Here is a 23,081-nt window from a genome sequence, read left to right on the forward strand (position 1 = left end):
GACTTGACACTACTGCTAACTCAGGCCGTGATACTGTCCCTATCTAAGTCCCTGACAGTGTCCCTGACTAATTGCCTGACTCTCCTCCTAACTCTGGCCCTGCCATTATACATAATAATGGCTCTAACGCTCGTCCTTACCAAGGACCTGACACTGTCCCTCACTAAGGCCCTGACACTACTTCTAAGTCAAGCTCTGACATTATACCTAACAAAGGCTCTGATGCTAACCCTAACTAGGGCCCTGACAGTGACCCTAACTAAGGCCTTGCCACTATTCCTAACTAAGGCCCTAGCCCTAACCCTAGCCGTAGCCCTCCCCTATCCGTTCCCCATCCCCATCCCCATCCCCATCCCCATCCCCATTCCCATCCCCAGTCCCTGATGCTGGTCCTACAGAGGCCCTTATGCTCCTCCTAGGTCTTGCCCTGACACTGTCCCTACCAAAGGCCGTGATACTGGTCCTAAAGAAGGCCCAGGTGCTCTCGATAACTAAGGCCTTCAAAGTGTCCCTTGCTCCGTTCCTGACTTTATCCCTAGTCCGTAGTTAATGTCCTGCCTCTTACCCTACCTGAAGCCCTAATACTGTGCCTAACTAAGGCCCTGACTAGTCATCACTAAGGCCCTGACAGTGTTTGTAAGTAAGGCTTGGAATGTGTCCCTAATGCAGGCCCTGGTGCCGGCAATAACTAAAGGCCTAACACTATCCTGAGCTAATATACTGACCCATCTCTAACCAAGGTCCTGACACTATCCCTAAGTCAACCCTGATGCTGGCCCTAAATAAAGCCGTGAGGCTGTCCCTAACATAGGCCCTGAAGCTATCCGTAACGGAGGCCTTGACACTCCACCTAACTGAGGCCCTGATCATATCTTTAACTAAGACCATAATGCTGATCGTACAGAGGCCCTGATGCTGCTCCTGAGTCATGCCCTGACAGTGTCCCCAGCTAAGGACCTGATGCTAGGCGTCACTCGGGCCCTGTCGCTCTCCCTACGTCAGGCTTTGACTCTGTCCCTATGTGAAGCCCTGACACTGGTTCTAAACAAGGCCCTGATATTCTCAGTAACTAAGGTGTTGACACTATACCTGGTTCATGTCCTGACAGTATACCTAGATCATAACTTATCCCTGTCTTTAGCTAAAGTCGAGCCTCTGATGGCAACTAAAGCCCTGATGCTGTACTTAACTCAGGCCCTGAATTTAGCCCCATGGCCTTGGTACTGTCCCTAACTAAGGCACTGATATTGGCTCTATGTAAGGGCAGTACTCTCTTCCTAACTCTGGCCGTGCAATTATATATAACAAAGGCTCTGACGCTCGTCCTAACCAAGGCCCTGACACTGTCCCTCACTAAGGCCCTGACACTACTTCTAACTCAGGCCGTGACATTATACCTAACGAATGCTCTGATGCTAACCCTAACTAGGGCCATGACAGTGACCCTAACTAAGGCCTTGCCACTATTCCTAACTAAGGCCCTAGCCCTAACCCTAGCCCTAGCCCTCCCCTACCCGATCCCCATCCCCATCCCCATTCCCATCCCCATTCCCATCCCCATCCCCAGTCCTTGATGCTGATCCTACAGAGGCCCTTATGCTCCTCCTAGGTCTTGCCCTGACACTGTCCCTACCAAAGGCCGTGATACTGGTCCTAAAGAAGGCCCAGGTGCTCTCGATAACTAAGTCCTTCAAAGGGTCCCTTGCTCCGTTCCTGACTTTATCCCTAGTCTGTAGTTAATGTCCTGCCTCTTACCCTACCTGAAGCCCTAATACTGTGCCTAACTAAGGCCCTGACTAGTCATCACTAAGGCCCTGACACTGTTTGTAAGTAAGGCCTGGAAGGTGTCCCTAATGCAGGCCCTGGTGCCGGCAATAACTAAAGGCCTAACACTATCCTGAGCTAATACACTGACCCATCTCGAACCAAGGTCCTGACACTAACCCTAAGTCAGCCCTGAGGCTGGCCCTAAATAAAGCCGTGAGCCTGTCCCTCACACAGGCCCTGAAGCTATCCGTAACGGAGGCCTTGACACTCCACCTAACTGAGGCCCTGATCATGTCTTTAACTAAGACCGTAATGCTGATCGTACGGAGGCCCTGATGCTGCTCCTGAGTCATGCCCTGACAGTGTCCCCAGCTAAGGACTTGATGCTAGGCGTCACTCGGGCCCTGTCGCTCTCCCTACGTCAGGCTGTGACGCTGTCCCTACCTGAAGCCCTGACACTGGTTCTAAACAAGGCCCCGACATTCTCAGTAACTAAGGTGTTGACACTATACCTGGGTCATGTCCTGACAGTATACCTAGATCATCACTTATCCCTGTCTTTAGCTAAAGTCGAGCCTCTTATGGCAACTAAAGCCCTCATGCTATGCTTAACTCAGGCCCTGAATTTAGCCCCAAGGCCGTGATACTGTCCCTAACTAAGGCACTGATTTTGTCGCTAAGTAAGGGCGGTACTCTCTTCCTAACTCTGGCCCTGCAATTATATATAACAAAGGCTCTGACGCTCGTCCTAACCAAGGCCCTGACACTGTCCCTCACTAAGGCCCTGACACTACTTCTAACTCAGGCCGTGACATTATACCTAACGAATGCTCTGATGCTAACCCTAACTAAGGCCCTGACAGTGACCCTACTTAAGGCATTGACACTATCCCTAAGTAAGCCCCTAGCCCCAGCCCCAGCCCCAGTCCCAGTCCCAGCTCCTGCCCCAGCTCCTACAGATCCCTTTATGCTCCTCGTAGGCCTTGCCCTTACACTGTCCCTAACTAAGGCCTTGACACTACTACTAACTCAGGCCGTGATACTGTCCCTAACTAATTCCCTGACAGTGTCCCTGACTAATTGCCTGACTCTCCTCCTAACTCTGGCCCTGCCATTATACATAACAAGGGCTCGAAAGCTCGTCCTTACCAAGGACCTGACACTGTCCCTCACTAAGGCCCTGACACTACTTCTACGTCAAGCTCTGACATTATACCTAACAAAGGCTCTGATGCTAATCCTAACTAGGGCCCTGACAGTGACCCTAACTAAGGCCTTGACACGATTCCTAACTAAGGCCCTAGCCCTAACCCTAGCCGTAGCCCTCCCCTATCCGTTCCCCATCCCCATCCCCATCCCCATCCCCATCACAATCCCCATCCCCAGTCCCTGATGCTGATCCTACAGAGGCCCTAATGCTCCTCCTAGGTCTTGCCCTGACACTGTCCCTACCAAAGGCCGAGATACTGGTCTTAAAGAAAGCCCAGGTGCTCTCGATAACTAAGACCTTCAAAGTGTCCCTTGCTCCTTTCCTGACTTTATCCCTAGTCCATAGTTAATGTCCTGCCTCTTACCCTACCTGAAGCCCTAATACTGTGCCTAACTAAGGCTCTGAGTAGTCATCACTAAGGCCCTGACACTCTTTGTAAGTAAGGCCTGGAAGGTGTCCCTATTGCAGGCCCTGGTGCCGGCAATAACTAAAGGCCTAACACTATCCTGAGCTAATACACTGACCCATCTCGCACCAAGGTCTTGACACTATCCCTAAGTCAGCCCTGATGCTGGCCCTAAATAAAGCCGTGAGGCTGTCCCTAACACAGGCCCTGAAGCTATCCGTAACGGAGGCCTTGACACTCCACCTAACTGAGGCCCTGATCATGTCTTTAACTAAGACTGTAATGCTGATCGTACAGAGGCCCTGATGCTCCTCCTGAGTCATGCCCTGGCAGTGTCCCGAGCTAAGGACCTGATGCTAGGCCTCACTCGGGCCCCGTCGCTCTCCCTACGTCAGGCTGTGACGCTGTCCCTACCTGAGGGGTACCCTGACACTGGTTCTAAACAAGGCCCCTATATTCTCAGTAACTAAGGTGTTGACACTATACCTGGTTCATGTCTTGACAGTATACCTAGATCATAACTTACAGCTGTCTGTAGCTAAAGTCGAGCCTCTTATGGCAACTAAAGCCCTGATGCTATGCTTTACTCATGCCCTGAATGTAGCCCCAAGGCCGTGATACTGTCCCTACCTAAGGCACTGATATTGTCGCTAAGTAAGGGTGGTACTCTCTTCCTAACTCTGGCCCTGAAATTATATATTACAAATGCTCTGACACTCGTCCTAACCAAGGCCCTGACACTGTCCCTCACCAAGGCCCTGACACTACTTGTAACTCAGGCCGTGACATTATACCTAACGAAGGCTCTGATGCTAACCCAAACTAAGGCCCTGACAGTGACCCTTACTAAGGCCTTGACACTATTCCTAAGTAAGCCCCTAGCTCTAGCCCCAGCCCCAGCCTCAGCCCCAGTCCCAGTCCCAGTCCCAGTCCCAGCTCCTGCCCCGGCTCCTACAGAGCCCTTTATGCTCCTCATAGGCCTTGCCCTGACACTGTCCTTAACTAAGGCCTTGACACTACTACTAACTCAGGCCGTGATACTCTCCCTAACTAAGTCCCTGACAGTGTCCCTGACTAATTGCCTGACTCTCCTCCTAACTCTGGCCCTGCCATTATACATAACAAAGGCTCTAACGCTCGTCCTTACCAAGGACCTGACTCTGTCCCTCACTAAGGCCCTGACACTACTTCTAAGTCAAGCTCTGACATTATACCTAACAAAGGCTCTGATGCTAACCCTAACTAGGGCCCTGACAGTGACCCTAACTAAGGCCTCGCCACTATTCCTAACTAAGGCCCTAGCCCTAACCCTAGCCCTAGCCCTCCCCTACCCGATCCCCATCCCCATTCCCATCCCCATTCCCATCCCCATCCCCATCCCCATCACAATCCCCATCCCCAGTCCCTGATGCTGGTCCTACAGAGGCCCTTATGCTCCTCCTAGGTCTTGCCCTGACACTGTCCCTACCAAAGGCCGTGATCCTGGTCCTAAAGAAGGCCCAGGTGCTCTCGATAACTAAGGCCTTCAAAGTGTCCCTTACTCCGTTCCTGACTTTATCCGTAGTCCGTAGTTAGTGTCATGCCTCTTACCCTACCTGAAGCCCTAATACTGTGCCTAACTAAGGCCCTGACTAGTCATCACTAAGGCCCTGACACTGTTTGTAAGTAAGGCTTGGAAGGTGTCCCTAATGCAGGCCCTGTTGCCGGCAATAACTAAAGGCCTAACGCTATCCTGAGCTAATATACTGACCCATCTCGAACCAAGGTCCTGACACTAACCCTAAGTCAGCCCTGATGCTGGCCCTACATAAAGCCGTGAGGCTGTCCTTAACAGAGGCCCTGAAGCTATCCGTAACAGAGGTCTTGACACTCCACCTAACTGAGGCCCTGATCATGTCTTTAACTAAGAGCGTAATGCTGATCCTACAGAGGCCCTGATGCTGCTCCTGAGTCAAGCCCTGACAGTGTCCCCAGCTGAGGACCTGATGCTAGGCGTCAGTCGGGCCCTGTCGCTCTCCCTACGTCAGGCTGTGACTCTGTCCCTACTTGAAGCCCTGACACTGGTTCTAAAGAAGGCCCCGATATTCTCAGTAACTGAGGTGTTGACACTATACCTGGGTCATGTCCTGACAGTATACCTAGATCATAACTTATCCCTGTCTTTAGCTAAAGTCGAGCCTCTTATGGCAACTAAAGCCCTGATGTTTTCCTTACTCAGGCCCCGAATTTAGCCCCATGGCCGTGGTACTGTCCCTAACTAAGGCACTGATATTGTCCCTAGGTAACGGCGGTACTCTATTCCTAACTCTGGCCCTGCAATTATATATAACAAAGGCTCTGACGCTCATCCTAACCAAGGCCCTGACACTGTCCCTCACTAAGGCCCTGACACTACTTCTAACTCAGGCCGTGACATTATACCTAACGAAGGCTGTGATGCTAACCCTAACTAAGGCCCTGACAGTGACCGTACCTAAGGCCTTGACACTATCCCTAAGTAAGCCCCTAGCCCTAGCCCCTGCCCCAGTCCCAGTCCCAGTCCCAGCTTCTGCCCCAGCTTCTACAGAGCCCTTTATGCTCCTCGTAGGCCTTGCCCTGACACTGTCCTTAACTAAGGGCTTGACACTACTACTAACTCACGCTGTGTTATTGTCCCTATGTAAGTCCCTGACAGTGTCCCTACTTCCCTGACTCTCCTCCTAACTCTGGCCCTGCCGTTATATACAATAAAGGCTCTATCGCTCGCCCTTACCAAGGACCTGACACTGTCCCTCACTAAGGCCCTGACACTACTTCTAAGTCAAGCTCTGACATTATACCTAACAAAGGCTCTGATGCTAACCCTAACTAGGGCCCTGACAGTGACCCTAACTAAGGCCTTGACACGATTCCTAACTAAGGCCCTAGCCCTAACCCTAGCCCTAGCCCTCGCCCTCCCCTATCCGTTCCCCATCCCCATCCCCATCCCCATCCCCATCCCCATCTCCATCCCTATTCCCATCCCCAGTCCCTGATGCTGATCCTACAGAGGCCCTTATGCTCCCCGTGGCGCTTGCCGTGACAGTGTCCCTACCAAAGGTTATGATACTGGTCCTAAAGAAAGCCATGGTGCTCTTGATAATTAAGGCCTTCAAAGTGTCCCTTGCTCCGTTCCTGACTTTATCCCTAGTCTGTAGTTAATGTCCTGCCTCTTACCCTACCTGAAGCCCTAATACTGTGCCTAACTAAGGCCCTGACTAGTCATCACTAAGGCCCTGACACTGTTTGTAAGTAAGGCCTGGAAGGTGTCCCTAATGCAGGCCCTGGTGCCGGCAATAACTAAAGGCCTAACACTATCCTGAGCTAATATACTGACCCATCTCGCACCAAGGTCCTGACACTAACCCTAAGTCAGCCCTGAGGCTGGCCCTAAATAAAGCCGTGAGCCTGTCCCTAACACAGGCCCTGAAGGTATCCATAACGGAGGCCTTGACACTCCACCTAACTGAGGCCCTGATCATGTCTTTAACTAAGACCATAATGCTGATCCTACAGAGGTCCTGATGCTGCTCCTGAGTCATGCCCTGACAGTGTCCCCAGCTAAGGACCTAATGCTAGGCGTCACTCGGGCCCTGTCGCTCTCCCTACGTCAGGCTCTGACGCTGTCCCTACCTGAAGCCCTGACACTGGTTCTAAAAAGGCCCCGATATTCTCAGTAACTAAGGTGTTGACACTATACCTGGGTCATTTCCTGACAGTATACCTAGAACATAATTTAACTCTGTCTTTAGGTAAAATCAGGCCTCTTATGGCAAGTAAAGCACTGATGCTGTGCCTAACTCAGGCCCTGAATTTAGCCCTAAGGCCGTGACACTGTCCCAAACTAAGGCCTTGATGCTCTAACTAAGTCAGCTCCTGATACTGTCCTTAACTAAGGCCCTAATACTATTCCTAACTCAAGTCCTGACAGTTTACCTAACAGAAGCGTCTGACACTAGTCCTAACCAAGGTCCTGACAGTGTGTGCAACAAAGGCTCTGTTGCTCGTAACCAAAGCCCGGACACTGTCCTTAAGTAGAGCCTGAGACTACGGCTAACTCAGGCCGCGACATGATACTGAACAGAGGTTCTGATGCTGGTCCTAACTCAGGCCCTCACACTATTCCTAAGAAAGGCTGTGGTGCTACTCCTAACTAAGGCCCTGAGACTACTCCTAACTCACGCCCTGACACTCTCCCTAAATAACGCCCTGACATTACTCCTAGCTCTACCCGTGAATGTGTCCCCAACTAAGGCCCTTGTTGTACTCCTAATGTAGGCCCTGCCATGGTATCTAACAAAGGCTCTGATGCTAGTCCTAACTAAGGTCCTGACACTGTCCGAACTAAGGCCCTGACACTACACCTACCTCAGGCCCTGACACTGTCCATAACTAAGGCCCTGACACTACTTCTAACTCAGGCCCAGACACGATACCTAACAAAGGCTCTGATGCTAATCCTAACTAAGGCCCTGACACTGACCCTAGCTCAGTCCCTGACACTGTCCCTAACTCAGGCCCTGACACTGTCCCTAAAAAAGGCCCTGCTTCCATCAATATCTAAAGTTTTGACAGTATCCTGAGCATATATCCTGTCACATCTCTTACTAAGGTCCTGAAACTGTCCCTACGTGAGCCTTGACGCTGTCCCTAAGTGAGGCCCTGAGCTTGTCCCTAAGTGAGGCTCTGAGAATGTCTTTACACAAGACCCTGATGCTGATCCTACAGAGGCCCTTATGCTCGCTCCTCCTAGGCCTTGACCTGGCACTGTCCCTACCGAAGGCCGTGATGCTGGTTGTAAAGAAGGCCCAGGTTCTCTCAGTAATAAGGCCTTCAAACTGTCCCTCGGTCCTTTCCTGACCTTATCCCTAGCCCGTAACCTGACTCAGTCCATAGTTAATATCCTGCCTCTCATCCTATGTAAAGCCCTAATGCTGTCCCTAACTAAGGCCCTGAATAGTCCTGTTAAGGCCCTGACACTGTAAGTAAGGCCCGGAAGCTGTCCCTAATGTAGGCCCTGCTGACAGTAATAACTAAAGGCCTGACACTATACTGAGCTAATATACTGACCCATGTAACCAAGGTCCTGACACTGTTCCTAAGTCAGCCCTGACGCTGTCCCCAAATAAAGCCGTGAGGTTGTCGATAACATAGGCTCTGAAGCTATCCGTAACTGAGGCCCTGACACTCTCCCTAACTCAGGCTCTGATCATGTCTTAAGATGGTAATGCTGATTCTACAGAGGCCCTGATGCTGCTCCTGAGTCATGCCCTGACAGTGTCCCTAGCTAAGGGCCTGACACTAGGCCTCAGTCATGGTCTGACCGTCTCTCTGTCAGGCTCTGACGCTGTCCCTACCTGAAGCCCTGACACTCGTTCTGAACAAGTCCCTGATACTCTCAGTAACTAAAGTTTGACACTATCCCTAGGTTATTTCCTGATACTATACCTAGACCTTAACCTAACCATTTCTTTAGCTAAAGTTGAGCTTCTTATGCCAACTAAAGCCCTGATGCTGTGCCTAACTGAGGCCTTGACTTTAGTCCCAAGGCCGTGACACTGTCCCTAACTAAGGCCTAGATGCTTATCCTAAGTCAGGGCCTCATACTGTCCCTACCTAGGGCCCTGACACTATTCCAAACTGAGGCCCTGACACAATCCGTAACAAAGTCCTTGACACTACTGCTAACTCAGGCCCTGACAGTGTCCCTAAATAACGCCCTGATACTACTCCTAACTCAGGCCATGACATTGTTCCTAACTAAGGCTCTGATACTACTCTTAACTCAGGCCCTGACATGATACCTAACAAAGACTCTGATGATAGTCCTAACCAAGGCCCTGACACACACTGTCCCTATCTAAGGCCTTGACATTGCTCCTAACTCAGGCCCTCACACGATTACTAACAAAGGCTCTGTTGCTAGTCCTAACTAAGGACCTGACACTGTCCCCAACTAAGGCCCTGACACTACTCCTAACTCAGGCCTTGACATGATACCTAACAAAGGCTGTGATGCTAGTCCGAGCTAAGGCCCAACACTGTCCCTAACTAAAGCCTTGACACTACTCCTAAGTCAAGGGCTTTAGTTAGGTCCTGTTTCAGCGCCTTAGTTAGGAATAGCGTCAGAACCTTTGTTAGGTATTGTGTCAGGGCCTAAGTTAGGAGTACTGTCAGGGCCTTAGTTAGGTACAGTGTCAGGGGCTGAGTTAGGAGTACGGTGAAGGCCTTGGTGAGGACAGTGTCAGGGCCTTAGTTAGGACTATTCAGGTCCTTAGGTAGGGACAGAGTTAGGGCTTCAGGTAGGCTAATTGTTACTTACTTAATAAGTAAGCCTTGCTAGGTATCGGGTCAGGGCCTAAGTTAGGAGTACTGTCAGGGTCTTAGTTAGGGACAGTGTGAGGGCCTTGGTTAGGACTAGCATCTGAGCCTTTGTTAGGGACAGTGTCAGGGTCTTAGTTAGGACTAACGTCAGGACTTTCTGTTAGGTACACTGTCAGGGCCTGAGTTAGGATTAGTGTTAGGGTCTTTGTTAGGGACAGTATCAGGCCCTGACGTTCGACCAGCATCTAGGCCTTAGGGACAGTGTCAAGGCCTTGGGACTAAGTCAGGGCCTGAGTTACGCACAGCATCAGGCCTTTAGTTGGCATAAGAGGCTCGACTTTAGCTAAAGACAGGGTTACGTTAAGGTATAGGTATAGTGTCAGGAAATGACCTGGGGATAGTGTGAATACACAGGTACTGAGAGTATCAGGTCCTTGTTTAGAATCAGTGTCAGGGGTTCAGGTAGGGATCGCCTGAGAGCCTGTCTTAGTGAGAGTGACAGGGCCTGAGTGAGGCCTAGCATCAGGCCCTTAGCTAGGGACACTCTCAGGGCATGATTTAGCAGCAGCAATGGGGCCTTTGTAGGATGAGCAGTAGGGTCTTAGTTAAAGACATGATCAGGGCCTGAGTTAGGAGTACGTTCAGGGCCTTAGGTAGGGAGAGTGTCAGGGCCTTAGTTAAGACTAGCATCAGAGCCTTTGTTAGGTATCGTCTCAGGGCCTGAGTTATGAGTAGTGTCAGGGCCTTAGTTAGGGACAGTGTCAGGACCTGAGATAGGAGTAGTGTGAATGTTTTAGTTAGGGCCAGTGTCAGGGCCTGATTTAGCAGTAGTCAGGGCCTTAGTTAGGGACAGCATTAGGACTTCAGGTAGGGTAAGAGGCAGGACATTAGCTACGGACTGAGTCAGGTTACAGGCTAGGCATGACGTCAGTAAATGAGTGAGGGATAGTTTGAAGGCCTTAGTTATTCAGATCATCAGGACCTTATTTAGGACCTGCGTCAGGGCCTTGTCTAGGGACAGTGTCCACGCAAGGCTGAGGAGTAGCACCAGCGCTTCTGTAAGATCAGCATCAGGGTCTTTGTTAAAGACATTGTCAGGACCTCTGTTAGGGACAGCCTCAGGGCCTCTCTTAGGGACAGTATCAAGGCCTCACTTAGGGACAGTTTCAGGAACTCAGTAAGAGATTGGTCAGGATATAAGCTTAGGATAGTGTCAGGACTTTCGATATTGACAGCAGCAGGGCCTTTATTAGGGACAGTGTCAGGGCCTGATTTAGAACTAGCATCAGTGCCTCTGTTAGGAACAGTGTCAGGGCCTGTTTTAGGTGTAGTATCAGGGCCTTATTTAGGGACAGTGTCAGGGCCTGAGTTAGGAATAGTGTCAAGGCCTTAGTTAGGGTTACCATCAGGGCCTTCGTTAGGTATCGTGTCAGGGCCTGAGTTAGTAGTAGTGTCAGGGCCTCAGTTAGGCACAGTGTCAGGGCCTGAGTCATTAGTAGTGTCAAGGCCTTCGTTAAGGACAGTGTCAGGGCCTGAGTTAGGTGTAGCATCAGGGCCTTAGTTAGGAGTAGTGTGAAGGGCTTGGTTAGGGTCAGTGTCAGGGCCTTAGTTAGGATTAGCATCAGAGTCTTCGTTAGGTACCGTGTCAGCGCCTTTGTTTCGTACAGTGACAGGGCCTTGGTTAGAACTAGCGTCAGAGCCTTTGTTAGTTATAATGTCAGGGCAGAGTTAGGAGTAGTGTCAGGGCCTTAGTTAGGGACACTGTCATGGCCTGAGGTAGGTGTAGTGTCAGGGCCTTAGGTAGAGACAGTATCAGGGCCTGAGTTAGTGGTAGTGTCCAGGCCTTAGTTAAGGACAGTGTCAGAGCCTTAGGTACGATTAGCATCAGAGCCTTTGTTAGGTATCGTGTTAGGGCCTGAATTAGGAGTCGCACAAGGCCCTTCATTGGGGACAGTGTTAGGGCCTGAGTTAGGAGTGGCATCAGTGCCTTTGTTAGGAACAGTGTCAGGGCCTTAGTTAGGACTAGCATCAGAGCCTTTTTTAGGAATCGTTTGAGGGCCTGAGTTAGGAGTAGTGTCAGGGCCTTAGTTAGGGACAGTGTCAGTGCCTTATTTAGGAACATCATCAGAGCCTTTTTTAGGTATCGTGTCATGGCCTGAGTTATTAGTAATCTCAGGCCTTACTTAGGGACAGTGTCATTGCCTTGGTTAGGACTAGCATCAGAGCCTTTGTTAGGGACAGTGTCAGGGTCTTAGTTAGGACTGGGGTCAGGGCCTTCTGTTAGGGACAGTATGAGGCCCTGATGTTGGACCAGCATCTAGGCCTTAGTTAGGGACAGTGTCATGGCCTTGGGGCTAAATTCACGGCCTGATTTAGGCACAGCATCCGGGCTTTAGTCGGCATAAGAGGCTCGACTTTAGCTAAAGATAGAGTTAGGTTAATATCTAGGTATAGTGTCAGGAAATGACCTGGGGATAGTGTCAATACCATAGTTACTGAGAGTACCAGGGGCCTTGTTTAGAACCAGTGTCAGGGCTTCAGGTAGGGACAGCGTCAGAGCCTGATGTAAGGAGAGCGACGGCCTGAGTGAAGCCTAGTATCAGGCCCTTAGCTAGGGATATTCTCAGGGCATGACTTAGGAGCAGCATTAGGGCCTTTGTAGGATGAGCATTAGGGTCTTTGTTAAAGACATGATCAGGGCCTGAGTTAGGAGTAGGTTCAGGGCCTTAGGTAGGGAGAATGTCAGGGCCTTAGTTAAGACTAGCATCAGAGCCTTTGTTAGGCATCATGTCAGGGCCTGTGTTATGTGTAGTGTCAGGGTCTTTGTTAGGGACAGTGTCTGACCTGAGTTAGGAGTAGTTTGAAGGCTTTAGTTAGGGCCAGTGTCAGGGCCTGAGTTAGGAGTAGTCAGTGAGTTAGTTAGGGACAGCATTAGGGCTTCAGGTAGGATAAGAAGCAGGACATTATCTACAGATCGAGTCAGGTTATGGGCTACGGAAAATGTTAGGAAATGAGCGAGGGATAGTTTGAAGGCCTTAGTTATTCAGAGCATCAGGGCCTTATTTAGGACCAGCGTCAGGGCCTTATCTAGAGAAAGTGTCAGGCCAGGCTTAGGAGCAGCACAATTGCCTCTGTAGGATGAGCATCAGAGTCTTTGTTAAAGACATTCTCAGGGCCTGTGTTAGGGACAGCCTCAGGGTCTCACTTAGGGACAGCGTCAAGGCTTGCATCAGGAGAGTTCTAGGACGTTATTAAGACATTTGTTAGAATATATTCTCAGGATAGTGTCAGGACTTTAGATATTGACGGCAGCAGGGCCTTAGTTAGGGTCAGTGTCAGGGCCTTAGGACTAGCATCAGAGCCTTCAAAGGAATTGTGTGAGGGCCTATGTTAGGAGTAGTGTCATGGCTCTAGTTAGGGATAGTGTTAGGGCCTGAATTATGAATAGTGTCAGTGCTTTATTTAGGGCCAGTGTCAGGGCCTGAGTTAGGTGTAGTGTCAGGGCCTTAGTTAGGGCCAGTGTCAGGGCCTTAGTTAGGACTAGTGTCAGAGCCTGAGTTAGGAGTAGTGTCAGGGCCTTAGGACTAGCGTCAGGGCCTTCTGTTACGTACAGTGTTAGAACCTGAGTTAGGAATAGTGTTAGGGCCTTAGTTAGGAACAGTATCAAGCCCTGACCTAGGAGAAGCACCTAGGCCTTAATTAAGGACAGTGTCACGGACTTGGGACTAAATTCAGGGCCTGAGTTAGGCGCAGCATCAGGGCTTTAGTTATCATCAGAGGGAGGACATTAGCTAGTGACAGGGTCAGGTTAACATCTAGGGATCGTGTCATGACGTTAGTTACTGAGAGTACCAGGGCCATTTTTAGAACCAGTGTCAGGGCTTCAGGTAGGGACAGCGTGAGAGCCTGACTTAGGGAGAGTGACAGGACCTGAGTGAGGCCTAGCATCAGGCCCTTAGCTGGGGACACTGTCAGGTCATGACTTCAGAGCAGCATCAGGGCCTTTGTAGGATCAGTATTAGGGTCTTAGTTAAAGACATGTTCAGGTCCTGCGTTAGGAGTAGGTTCAGGGCCTTAGTTACAGAGAGTGTCAGGGCCTTAGTTAGGAGTAGCATCAGAGCCTTTGTTAGGTATCGTGTCAGGGCCTGAGTTAGGACTAGTCAGGGCCTTAGTTAGGGACAGCATTAGGGCTTCAGGTAGGATCAGAGGCAGGACATTAGCTATGGATCGAGTCAGGTTAAGGGCTAGGGATAATGTCAGTAAATGAGCAAGGGATAGTTTGAGGGCTTTAGTTACTCAGAGCATCATCAGGGCTTTATTTAGAAGCAGCCTCAGGGCCTTATCTAGGGACAGTGTCCGGGAAAGGCTTAGTCACACCACAGGTGCCTCTGTGGGATCAGCATCAGGGTGTTGGTTAAAGATATTATCGGGGTGTCTGTTACGGACAGCCTCGGGGCCTCACTTAGGGACAGCGTCAAGGTTCACTTAGGGAGAGTTTCAGGACTTCAGTAAGAGATGGGTCAGGATATAAGCTTAGGATTGTGTCAGGATATAGATATTGACAGCAGCAAGTCTTTATATAGGGACAGTGTCAGGGCCTGAGATAGGAGTAGCATCGGTGCTTTTGTTAGGTTAGAGTTAGGGTTAGGGTTAGGGTTATGGATAGAGGTTTTGGGTTAGAGGTTTAGGGTTAGGGTTAGGTGTTAGGGTTAGGGTTAGCGTTAGTGTTATGGGTAGGGTTAGTTAGGGTTAGGGTTGGGGTAGGGTTAGGTTTAGGGTTAGGGATTAAGGTTTAGGGTTTAGGGTTAGGTCTAGGGTTTTAGGGTTTTAGGTTCTCAGTGTTAGGGTTAGGGTTTAGGGTTAGGTTCAGGGTCAGGGTCAAGACTAGGGTTTTGGGGTTAGGGTTTAAGGGTTACGGTGAGGGTTAGGGTAAGAGGGTAGGCTTAGGGTTAGCATATTGGTTACAATACAGGTTAGGGTATGGCTACGGCTCAGGCTTAGGGTATGTGTTAGGGTACAGTTTAAGGTTAGGGCACGGGTTATGGTTGGGGTATGGGTTAGGGTCAGGGTCAGGGTCGGGTTAGGGTTTAGGGTTTAGGGTTAGCGTTAGTGAACGGGTAAGGTTTATTGTAAAGGTGAGTGTTAGGGTAGTGTTAAGGTTAGGTTTAGGGTTAGGGTAAGGTTTAGGGTTAGGGTTACGGGTTAGGGTTAAGGTTAGGTTTAGGGTTAGTGTTAGTGTTGGCTTAGGGTTAGGTTTAGGTTTAGGGGTTAGGGTCAGGGTCCATTTCAGGGTTAGGTTAGGGTATGGGTTAGGGTATGGGTCAGGTTATGGTTTAGTGTTAGCGTACGGGTTACTGTTAGGGTATGGGTTAGGGTATGGTATGCCTTAGTTTCAGGATTCGGGTATGGGTTAGGGTACGGCTATGGATTAGGTTTAGGGTATGGGTCAGGGTACAGGTTAGGGTTAGGGTACGGGCTAGGGTTAGGGTACAGTTTAGGGTGTGGAGCAAGGGTGTCCTGAAGGGAGTGGCTTGGGGTCAGGAGGCGGTGGAGACTGTGTTTCGTGGGAGAGTCTTGCACACCTGTGACATTTCATTCTCGGGGTCACCACAGCAGCGCGGATCCACCATCTGTCCATTTTTCTGTTCCTTCTTTGCTCACTCATTCCCTTGCTCATTCGTTCATTGACCCTCTCGATCCGTGACTTGAGCAGTTACTAAGGGTGTTCTGTCTGCAGCAAAACACAGGACGCAGAGTGCCCGAGAGATCTGGCCATCGGTAAGACTAAGGCCTGCTCAGCGCGTCACTCACGGTGAGCCCGGGAGTGAACTTTGCACCAGAGCAGGGTCTCCAGGGGGACGAGAGGACCATGCAACTGGGTTGCTGCTGCTTCCCGCCTCCTCTCCCTCAGGCTCCCTGGCCTGCCTGCGTCCCTGTAGCACAGCTCTGTGTTTGGTCACCCTTTGTGTGGTAGAGGCCTGGAGGAGATGGTCAGTGTCCTCATGGGAGGATCCTGCTGCCCACAGAGCATCTGGGACTCTGAATCCAAGTTCAGCAAGGGGAATACTCTGGAACTTTCTGACCCTCCAGGCCCCAAAAGCCTGGGAGCTTGGCTGGGCTCCCGTACCAACTTCTTATGCAGTCTCCCTGGATCCCCCATCCCACCACGGTGAGGATCCAGAAGGTGCTATGTGAGGCCCTTTCCAGTCTGGGCAGCACCAGGGCCCTGGGGCTCTTCCAGGCCCAGAGCATCTCTGAGTGTGTTCCAGTGTAGTGAAAAATTGACAGTTTTCACACAGTGTAGAACAAGCCTGGCTGTTATTTATGGTTCGTGTTGTGTGTGATTTTTCATGGTCTTGGAGAGTCCTATCATTTTTTTTTATGCATCAGCACATTTTCCCACAGCATGTGCTTGAGTCCACAGGCTCAGAGGGTATTCCTGGGTTCTCTGGTCAGGAAGGCCCAGTCAGACTGGAGGGGAGACTGACCACACCCAAGGCCTGGTCCTTGTCAGGCAGAGGGCAGGAGAGAGTCCAGTTGAGGTAGGATTGAGGCTTATTTCAGGAGGGTCATCCTGACTGTGGTCTAAAGAGATGCTGCTGCTTCTGGGAATATTTTTTTCTAGAGGAGAAAAACAGAGATGTTGTATAGAGCATGACTTGGACTAACAGGCAAAGGCAAGTCCGTGCAGGCCTGCGAGAGGGGGATCACGTCTCCCAGATCTTCATGGACTGTAGACCCAGCACCTCCGCAATCAGCCCCAGGTGGAGCAGCATTAAGACATAGAAGAAGTGGACTTGGGTCAGACTGCAGCTTTGTGATTGTGCACAGAGACGGCTGACTGTTTCCCAACTCCAGTGTTCTAGAACTGGGGCCTCTGGAGGGCATAGGCATTCAGGAATATGGTGAAGTGCTTATGGAAGAGTAGATAGCAAAATGTAAGCCTCAGCCCAGAGCAAGATACCATGCAAGATAACACAAGACCTCCAGTCCGGAAGTAGCACAGACATGACCTGCAACTGACACTGAGACTTGCTTCTCCCACGAGCGGCTGGGGCAGCGGAAGGCTCGGCTGAGGCAGCTGAGCAGGCTGGGTCTGTACCCCACGACTGGGCAGGGCAGAGCGTGCTTGAGCCTTCAACGAGCCTCTGTGACAGATGCAGGGCCGTGACCATCTTTATTTCCCAGGGACCATCTGCTGTCTCCTCGTTCTTGGGGAGGGTGAAACAAAAACAAACTTTGTGAAATTTCCTGAGCTTTTGTGTGTATGTGTGTGTATTACGTGAGTGTGCACAAGCACGTGCATGTGTGTGCTGTCTGTGCACAGGTCTGTGTACATCCGAGTGCATGTGAGTGTTTATGTGCAGGCAGGCACATGTGTGTATGCACGTGTTTTTGCATGCGCAGCACGTGTGATTGTGTGCCTGTGTGTGACTGCAGTTCGTCTTTTCATGTGTGTGTGTACATGTGTGTGAATGCCGGTATGCTTGGGCATGTACGTGCACATGTGTGTGTACACATGCGTGCTGTGGGGGGATGAGGAAGGCATGGAGTTGTTGCTTTCTGGTGTCGCCTTCCCCCACCCTCCCTTTTGCTGTTGCCTCAGCACTTTGTGGTGAAGTGTAGAGACTCAAAAGGAGGACCACTACCCGCTACCGTGAGTGATCTGCCTGCTCATCCTCATGGTCATCCGTCTGTCCAGTAAACATCCCTGAGCGTGTGCCATGTGCTGGGGCCTGGGGTCCATAGTGAAGCAGGCGCATGCTCTCAGCTCTGCTCAGCCCAGCCGGGTGCGGGGCAGAGAAGCTGCAGGCCAGGTGTGTCTGCAGAGGGAGAGGTTACCTCTGACTGGTGGGTCAGCGGAGGTGGCAGCTGAGCTGAACTGAAGGAGCGGGATGGACGGAGCTCGCTCTAGAGGAGGGTGGGGGCAGGGGGCAGGGGAAGGGGCTGGGTGCCTGGCTCACGGGGAGGACGCATCGCAGAGGGGCTGCAAGGGTGGCCAGACAGCTAGCTTTGACTTCGTTTTATAGACAGAGAGAACAGTTTTGGAACCAGAGTGACAGGATTAGGCCCACATTTTTCCTCTGGTGGCGGCTGAGGGGTTTGATGGTAGAAGAGAGAAGCTGGGCCGAGGAACAGGGGTGACGGTAGGGGCTGTGCCTCTGCCAGGCTTCCAGCCTCTTTGTGGTGGTCCCTTGGGTCCACAAGGTTAGCACACACCTTGTGTGAGGCCGGAATGGGGCTTCCTCTTCATTCCCTCTTTCCCAGAAGTAAACGCAACACAGTTTGGAGTTGGTGAGACTGAGGGGGCCATCTTGCAGGAAAGGCAAGCGTCAGCGTTGGCTGGGGTGCCTACCCGGGGTCAAGGGGGAACCCTTAGCCAGACCCGCAGACCCCAGGGAAGGACACGGTGTGCTCAGAGAGGCAGGGATAGTCAGGAGAGCCAGGTGTGCAGAGAAGGCTCAGCCAAGGGGGCCCTGGGGGCTCAGGGAGTGAGGGGAGGGGCGGCCAGACAGCCGTGAATGAGGCCCAGGGGTTGACGGGGTCGTGCTGTGTGCAGGGTGGACACACAGGGCCCGAGGCTGTTCTGTAGGGAACGTCTCCCGGCTGCAGTGGGCTCTGGAAATTGTCTGCGGGTTGCCATGCCTCCTGGGGCTCTCCGGCCCAGTCCCTAGCCGGGAGCTGCCTGTCCAGCCTACCCCCGCTCCACCTCCAGACTGCGCAAGCCTGGGCGGGCGGGACGGGCTCCTCGTGTCTCAGTTGCCATGACCTGTGACGTTTCCTTTCCAGTTGCCAGGTTCATTATAAGGATACATGTACAGTTTCTTGCGTTGTCTTGCGCCACCCGTCGGCTTAGGGAAGAACTGCCCTGGTAGGTTGGCCTGCAAGGTGTGCTACTTCAGAGCCTCCATCTGACATACTCTCCCCTGCCCGAAATGCAAACAGCACACACTCCCTGCCTGGTTTGGGAATGATGACACCTCACCTCTCGCCCCTCCTACCCTGTCCTGCCCACACTCCAACCTCAAGGACACTTCGGTTCCCCATCTGACTCCCGACCCCTCCAGCTGGCTGGGGACAGGCAGCCTCATGACACAGTGTGCACAAAGGTTTCTGGCCGGGCTGTGAGGATGGGGACCAGGTCCCACCTGTGCCAATGAAGTAGGCGTCTCACCTGGATTTGTCTCCGGGCTCTTGAAGGTGGACTGAAGGTCAGACAGTCCAGAGGCCAAGGGCCCCAGAGGAGGGGGGTGTGGGCGCAGGTAGACCAGGAGCAGCTCCCCCTCTGGTCAGGAGAGTCCAACAACCCAGGGCTTTCTGGTTCCTGGGGGGAGGAGAGGGCAGAGGCAGTGGAGGCCCAAAGACAGGTCCTGCTTACCTCTGGATGGAGCCACTCAGCTGAGCCCAGGTTTTGAGGCATTACAGTTAAAGGATGCAGGCTAGAGGGTCAGGGTTAGAGGGTCAGGTTAGATGGTCTGAGTCATAGTCAGGGTAAGGGTTAGGAGTTTACAGGTCAAGGTCGAGTATCTAGGGGCTAGGGGTTAGGAGCCTTAGGGTTTAGGATTAGAGATTAGGAGGTTAGGGTTAGGGAGTGAACAGTAGAGATTCGGGCGTTAGGGTTAGTGGGTTAGTGTTAAGCACAACTGGCCCACGGCCCCCCTAACCCCACACCTCTGAGTCCTGTAGGATGGACAGGACTTGCCCGGGGTCACTCACGAGTGGGGGTTCACCTGGGCCGCTGGTTATCTACCCCCGTCCTGGAACCTGAGAGCAGAAGAACGAAACGTCTGCTCGGGTCACTGACTATTTCAAATCCAACTCAACCTCAGTCAATGGCTGTTAGGGCCTCAGAAGCCCACAGGGCTTCCTCCTACCATCTGAACTGGAGAGAGTAGTGCTGGCCCCACTTGGCCTGGGCAGCCCGGGTCCAGCAGAGGCCTGACTGAGCTCACTCCATGGTCATGTTTTGAATTTATACAGAACTTGGTGCAGCGACTTACCAGCCCCCAGGTGCTGCCTCCTGAGGGCTGGTGGGGCCCTCCTGAGACTGCAGGCATCCTTTGTCCCATCTGAGTGGGCATCAATAGACATCAAGTCTCAGGACAGCCCTTGACCTCTGACCATCCAGGCAGTCATCTGTGGTCCTCCAGCTCAGGCCAGTCTGGTCCCTGTCAAGCCCCTGTGGCCAATTACTGAGCTGACCTTGTTGCTGGGCAATTGAACAGCTACCTGGGTAGCACAGACAGCCCTTTGGGATGTTTCAGTTACTAACATGCATGTGGTTGAGAAAAGGGCCTCCCCCTCACAGGCTCATAGCCTGCCAAGCGGGGTGATAACCGTCTAAACATTTGAGTGTGTCCCTGACACAACAACCATACGGCAGACCATGGCCTTGCAATCCTTTGGGCTTCCAGCTGTAACAAACTTTTGATATTCATACTCATTAAGAGTCAAAAGATACGGGAGCAACTGGGCCACCCAATGGACAGTTTCACACTGAGGCTGCATGGTCTTGGAGAGCCATGTGCACCCATGTGGTCTCTGAAAGCTGCCAATGATGGATTCCATGATACGGCATAATCCTTGAGCCTCCCACTGCTTCATTGAGCAAGAATTTCCTAACCACCATAGCATTTAGTCTCTGCTCTTTGTAAAGGAGGGAGGAGACTGGATAAATGAGCAGTATTGTTCTTGGGGGATGGGTGAGTCATGTGGCCATGGGGCAGGTGTGACTCCTGGGCTCTTGCCACCAGAGACATCAAGGAGGGCTGTGCTTTTTGCAAGAGGAAGAGGTTCTTGCTGTTGTGGACGGACAGCAAGAGCACTGGATGGGTGGCTGCAGCCCCTGACCCTAAATCAGCCCCTTCCTTCCGTGGCCTTCAGATCCCACAGCTGTGCAGTGGGCCGTCAGTGGTGTGGAATCTGCCGCTTTCCCCAATCCAGCATCTGTTCTCATGCCAAAGTCCAGAACCTCAGCTTTCCTTTGGGAACTTCTTACCTGTTTCCAGTCCAAACAGTTCCAGAGGGCTGATGCTACGTTCCACCCACCTTGAAGATGGGCATATGATCCACATTTAGCCAATCCCATGTTCCATCCTATGGGTGCTCTGATGGGTTCAAGGATGATGCTATGATCCAAACCAGGCCAATGACGTTTATTTTATTTTATTTTTTGTCCTTACCGTGCACGCGGGATTTTAGTTCCCTGACCAAGGATCGAACCTGTGCCCCTTACATTGGGAGCTCAGAGTCTTAACCACTGGACCACCAGGGAAGTCCTATCCCCTCATTTTCAAAACTGCTATGGATTTAAAGCACACAAGATGGTTGTGATGAGTGGCCTTTTCAGTATGACTTCTTTGACTTAGAATGTTTTCAGTGTTTATCCATGTTGTAACATGTATTATCAGTGTTTCATTCATTTTTTTTATTGTGGTTAAAAATACATAACATGGGGAGGGGGGGCAAGTGGAGGGAACGGCCCAGATGCACACCATTCACAGACCCTCTGGACTGGAAGGAGTCGTGAGAGCCGGAGCCCAGAAATCCAGGTATGGATAAGACGCAGCGTCCCCTCCAATTCCCGTGAGCGCCCCTTGCTCCATCCTGCGCCCAAATACCTCAGCTAGGCCCTCTCCCCACTCTTGACACTCCAGACTCAGCTGGGACAGACTTCCGCAGCCGCTGCTCCCCACCCTGCAGGAGAAGCTCAGAGGTCCTGTCCCCCTTTCCTCTGAGGGACTCTTTGGTGACCACAAAAGGATTTGGTCGCTCAGGACAAATCTGGTAGAGGACAGCGGGATGGGTGCGCCCGGCGCGCCACGCTTCCTCCTGACCTTCGACTTGGACGAGACTATCGTGGAAGAAAACAGCGACGACTCCGTCGTGTGCGTGCCGCGGCGGGCCAGTGGCTGCCTGAGAGCCTGTGTGCCACCTAGCGCGAGGGCTTCTACAACAAGTACATGCAGCACGTCTTCCAGTACCTGGGCGAGCAGGGCGTGCGGCCGCGGGACTTGCGCGCCATCTACGAGGCCATCCCCCTGTCGCCCAGTACGGGCGAGCTGTTGCAGTTTGTGGCCAAGCAGGGAGCCTGCTTTGAGGTTATTCTCATCTCAGACGCCAACACCTTTGGCGTGGAGAGTGCGCTGCGCGCCGCCGGCCACCACGGCCTGTTCTGCCACATCTTCAGCAACCCGTCGGGGCCCGACCCTTGGGGGCTGCTGGCGCTGCGGCCCTTCCACGCGCACAGATGCGCTCGCTGCCCCACCAGTATGTGCCAGCACAAGGTGCTCAGCGACTATCTGCGCGAGCAGGCCCACGACGGCGCGGCCTTCGAGCACCTTTTCTACGTGAGCGACGGTGCCAACGACTTCTGCCCCATGGGGCTGCTGGCAGGCGGCGACGTGGCCTTCCCGCGCCGCCACTACCCCATGCACTGCCTTATGCAGGAGGCGCAGAAGGCCGAGCCCAGGTCCTTCTGCGCCAGGGTGGTGCCCTGGGAAACCTCCACCGAAGTGCGCCTACACCTGCATCAGGTGCTGAGGACGTGGCCTGCAGGGGCCACCCGGGCGGGGAGGGGCTGGGGCGGTGGGGGTCGGGAAAGAGAAAGCTAGTTTTATTACTCCCTTTCCCTTTCGTTTTGGTATATTCCTCCAGGATTTCCCGGAATCCCAGGTTGGTCCATTTGGGGACTGGAGGAGGGAGTTGGGAGCTGTCCCCATCTGTGCAGTTAACCGAGCTTAGCTGCCTCCCCCAGTTCCACTGCAAGCGAATTCTGGAGTCTGGCCGCAGCAGCGTGGCACGCATATCTGAGCAGGCAGCAGTGTTTCCACAAACCTTGTCCTCTCAGTTGGGAGGACGGAGTTCCCTGTCAGGGTAGAGAAAGAACATGTCCCGCCACGTTGTGGTTAACTGTTGCCTTGGGCTGCGTGGCCTCCCTCCTCCAATCTTCTGTCCAGAGGACCTAGGCCCCGAAATGTACCCCCCTGACCTCCCCCGCACCGGACTCCCCACAGAGAGAGGTGCTCCCTGCCGACGGTCCCAGGCCTAGATCTTGCTTTACGTACTGTGACTCTACACTACACTCCTTGCCCCTCGCCCCGCCACCCTGTTAGCATCCCCACAGGATAAAAAGCTAGAGGGAACAGTCACCTCCTCTTGGTGGAAAGAGGTAGCACACTGTTCCGGGGCTCGGGTCTGGCCAGCCAGGGACCTCACAGAGCCCGAAGATGTCTCCTTGCACCACAGCCTCGTCTATACAGCAAGAAAGCAGGGACTTAACCAAAGTCGCCCCACTGACTGGGCGTTTAGAGTCCCCCTCCTCCCATATGGAACAGAAAGCCATGATGCTGTAAA

General features: G+C 52.3%; 1 pseudogene across 1 annotated transcript; it reads left to right on the top strand.

Annotated features, from left to right (window-relative positions):
- Positions 1-21,516: 21,516 nt before the first annotated feature.
- LOC309810548 (phosphoethanolamine/phosphocholine phosphatase-like) lies at positions 21,517-22,573 on the top strand (annotated as a pseudogene). The gene has a single exon. The product of its transcript is annotated as a phosphoethanolamine/phosphocholine phosphatase-like (transcript).
- Positions 22,574-23,081: the final 508 nt, after the last annotated feature.

This window comes from Mesoplodon mirus (assembly GCF_964341445.2).
Source record: "Mesoplodon mirus genome assembly, chromosome: 9".
Taxonomy (NCBI): Eukaryota; Metazoa; Chordata; class Mammalia; order Artiodactyla; family Ziphiidae; genus Mesoplodon; species Mesoplodon mirus.